This window comes from Balaenoptera musculus, chromosome 21, assembly GCF_009873245.2.
Source record: "Balaenoptera musculus isolate JJ_BM4_2016_0621 chromosome 21, mBalMus1.pri.v3, whole genome shotgun sequence".
Taxonomy (NCBI): domain Eukaryota; kingdom Metazoa; phylum Chordata; class Mammalia; order Artiodactyla; family Balaenopteridae; genus Balaenoptera; species Balaenoptera musculus.
In genome coordinates, this window is record NC_045805.1 from 25021511 (window position 1) to 25025832 (window position 4322).

At 42.2% G+C, this 4322-nt stretch overlaps 1 long non-coding RNA gene across 1 annotated transcript; it reads right to left on the reverse strand.

Moving 5' to 3' along the window:
* Window positions 1-377: 377 nt before the first annotated feature.
* Window positions 378-3538, reverse strand: LOC118887753. The gene is made up of 3 exons (XR_005018146.1): window positions 3383-3538; window positions 867-983; window positions 378-436 (listed from the first exon to the last, which is right to left on the reverse strand). It is a non-coding gene; the product is annotated as an uncharacterized LOC118887753 (long non-coding RNA).
* Window positions 3539-4322: the final 784 nt, after the last annotated feature.

Here is a 4322-nt window from a genome sequence, read left to right on the forward strand (position 1 = left end):
GGAGGCTTATGGCAGGGTTTTTAGTTAAACTATTGTGGCTTGTGGGCACGGCACAGAATTGGGAGAGCTGGAGCCTGAGTGCTAAACCTCATACTAAAAATAAAGAGCTTTATGACCCTGGGAAAGGCAGTCAGCTTTTCTGAACCGCTTTATCATTTATAAAATTAAGAACTTCAAACTAGATACCTAGGATTCTTTCCTGGTCTAACATTTGATGTGTTTCTCTCTGAGTCAAAGCATCAACTAATGGAGAAAGTTAGAACTAATGTTCTAACATGGCACCCCAGGTTAGGGGGTGGATAATAAAATATTTATTTATACCACTCTTTCATGAGTAGATATAGTAAAAGCTGATGCAAAACCTACCAGTAGAGCCTCTTCTTTCTTCACGTTTGGCCTATTTGTAAATAGCAACAATAAGTCCCATAAAGTGTTCCTAGAGATAACTAAAATTCATATGCATTACTCCTAAATATCAGTAATGATATCACAGTGAAATTTTCAAATCAATTTTTGAGGGGAAATGAATAACTTATGTATAATATATTCATTATCTTAAGTAGCATTATTTCTATTGGATGGTTTATGTACTAATAAAGCATAAGAAAGAAACTTTTGCTCAATGAAAAGTGATAAAATAAAAATAGTATTTGATCTCAACAACTGCCTTCAATAATCTGCAAAATGATAATGATTCTTTCTTTATATCATAGTATTGTGTTATATAATATAGTCAATAATAATGTTAATAATAACATTAATATTCATCATCTCATCGTCCCCAAGGAGGGTACCAGGGAAGTCATATTAACACTGATACCTTTATTTCTAGTTCATTAGCTGACATGGTGATAACAGGCCCCTACCTTGCTCTCCACGTTCCCCCTCCAGTGTGCTATGTAATGGCTGGGAATTTCCACCACGGGGCTGCCACACATGAACTCGGGCTGCTATTCTTCTTCTGTCTTCTTTCTTAAGAGGTGCTGCCAGGAGAACACAGCTCCGTTACAAGTGCAGTGACATCCCCACTGCTGTCTCGTTCCCCCTTAGTTCCTTCAGGACACATCTGCAGTGGTCCTTCCTCCCAGAAATGGAAAGTGGTCTTCCCCTTCACATAGACTTTTTACTTTTTCACCTGAGCTTTAAAGCAACATGCGTGGCGTGGTGCCTTTAAGTGTTATAACATTCTTCATCAAAATGGCCACTTCAGCTTTTACTTGTGGTTCTGTCCCTATAAGCATGAGCCTTTGTTCTGAGCTGGGGCCTGGGGAACACATCCCATAGTGCCCTCTGTTTTCCATCCTCCTCTTTCCTCTGTTTCTTCCCCAGGTTCCTCCTTTCTCCTTCAGAAAACACACTCTCTCTCTCTCTCTCTCTCTCTCGTGCGCGCGTGCGCACACACACACACTACCAGCACCACCACCAATAACCCATCAGAAAACATTAACTCATACAAACAGATGGGACAGATGATGGGAGAGATAGGATCGCCAGCCCAGACCAGCAATCACAGCTGACTCACTGACTCAACTGAATCACAGTCTAAACAAATAGTGATATAAGATAGGTGCACACCAGAGAATCACCGTTTGAATTTTATGACCAGGTCTGAAATAAGTATCTTACAGCCTGTTACAGAAAAGCACTTTTAAACAGTCAGAGTCCTACGTTTTTCCTTCTGGACCCTATATCTGCTCCAAGACAGGTGGCTAAGCAAGCGAGGATTCTTTGGGAGACTGCAAATTCGGGACACCACGACCAGGAGAACAGCTGTTTCATGATTTATGGCTGAAGGTGTGCATTCTACGTGCTGTTGGTCAGTGATGATAAAGTAGGTATCACTGCCTCTGTGGACTTCCTGTTGCCCCTTCAAGAGTCACCATTTAGAAGCATCTAATCAGGTATAAAGTGCTGGGGGTGGGAAAACCTCTTCAGGTTGCCACTGCACTTTGGACTTCCTCTTCAGATATTCTAAACTAGTAAAAATACTATTTCACATCTACCTGCATAATTTTGTCTGTCTGTTCTTTCCCCACTTGAGCACATAAAATATTCCCAGGTAACATGATGACAACCGCTCTGATCGCTCATTTTTCTTTTGGTTCCAAATGACCACTGAGACTAATTAAGTCCTCAAGGAAACACTCACCTTTACTGTCAATAGGTGGTCATCTTAACTAGTCAGCATAAGTAAATAGGGCCAGTCTCTAATAACCAAGGAGGCAATCCATATTTCCTTTTCAAAACTGGGATGGGGAAAATTTGTGATGGAGGGGACACTGAATATTTGAATACAATGCTTAAATATGTTTACACATGTTTATAGTATCATTATGCCATGTATCCTGGAGTTAATAAATCTAAAGTTTTTGGCAGTGGTTCTCAAAGTGTGGTCTCTCCACCAGCAGTGGCATCAGTAGCACCTGGGAACTTATTAGGAATGCATATTCTTAGGCCCTGCCCCCAGACCTTCTGCAACAGAAACTTTGGGATGGGGCAATCGGTGCATTTTGATGCACAAGTGAGTCTGATGCAGGGTTTAAGTACCCTGGTTTTAGGACGTTTCCAAGAATGAGCCCTTTTCTTTTTGTCTTTTTAAAACGATGTGGACCAATTGTCCCTTTTCTGAAGAGCATGTAATCACACTGAACAATTGTTCATACATTTTTCAAGCATATGTTAATCATATTAGAAATGCCCTCCCCCTTTCATTCAAAAGGGCAACATCCTTTTAACGTTTGGGAGCGCCTGAACAGGAAGACTCCAATACAAAAACAGAAAGGAAATACACGTGCAAATGGTTCTCACCTATGCACAGAAAATATTCACAAGAGTTACCCCTTAACGCTACTCAGCTGAGAGGGTAGTAGAAGAGAATGTGGGAGTGAGGTAAAGGCATAATACAGAAAAAGGGCATTAAAAAAACATATGAAGCAGCTTATGTTTAATCATAGATAAAATGCTTGGTGAAGTACTAAGAGGGGTATCTGAGCCTGTAAGCCAGTGCTTTAAATGTTATTGTCACTTCCTGGACTTCCATCTCTGTGACAGGGTGGGCAGTACTGGGGTAACGTGTGGGAAGCACGTTACCACATCAGTCCTGATTAATCAGCTGACATTTACTGAGTGTTTACTATATCCCCCCCAGTTGGGTTAAAACGGGAATGCTGGAAACACCGTCTCGGCTTTTTAACAAGCTTACTAGTTGAAGAGATGGGAGTCAAACGGAAACACTTGGGCTCAATAAAATAACATGATCAAAAATGAGGAGGCACAACACAGATTGCAAATGCAGGGGGGCTGCAAATGCTGGGGTCACTCTGAGTGTCTAGTGTTTAAGAAAGAAGGCTACGGGGGCAGGTGGACCTCAGAGGATGCTTACTATCTGTAGTGGATTGTAGAAATGGCCTCAGTTCTTCTTCCTGGATCGCTGCCCCGTGGCAATGCAAGTTTTCAGCTCCTCACAATGAGAGCACTCCTGTAATTGGAGTTCGCCTTGTAACAGAGGCAGTGGTGAGGTGCCAGTTCTGAGCCTAGACCTCAAGACACCTTGCATGCTTCCGGCCACTCTCTTGGAACCCGTCCAGCCGCCATGAACAAGCCCAGGTTAAGCCTGTTGAAAGGAAAGAGACCACATCCATTAGGAGATGATCTGTCTCAGCTAAGGCCGTCTGAGACTAGTCAGCGCCCAGCAGCACCATCAGTGAGCCCACTCAAAATCACCGATCCACAGAATCCTGGGCTATGTGAGTCAATATTGTTTTAGGCCAACAAATTTTGGACTGGTTTGTCATACAGCAGTAGATAGCTGATACAAGGTCTGAAAGGTGGAGAGGAAGGGAGAAAGCGTTCTAGGCTGGAGTTGCAACTCCAAACAGGTCGAGAGTCAGAAATGTGTGAGGTCAGGTCAAAGAAAAGTGAAGACACCAGTAGGATTGGATGTCTGACGACTTTCTTCCAGTAAATCAGGAGGAGCATGAGCGTTTAAGAGAACATATACTGGAAGTCAGACCTGCACTATTACAATTCTTGAAGCACACCATCAGGCCCTAACAAATAGGAATGCCCACATGTTGAAACACACAGTGAGCTTCAGGACCCCATCTGTCCAAGATGTACTTTGAGAGAGTAAGGCATTGTTTTCTAGCCAACTATATTATGCCAAGGGGGAAAAAAGAAAAGATCTTTGTGGCTTACAATCTTTTACTTTTTATATAGAGAAGTCTAAAGTTTATGTGACTGACTTCCAAGAAACTGCTAGAGACAACTTCACAGAATCCCAGAGTAAAGGATATTATGTAGCTAGAGTGCTTTTAAAATCT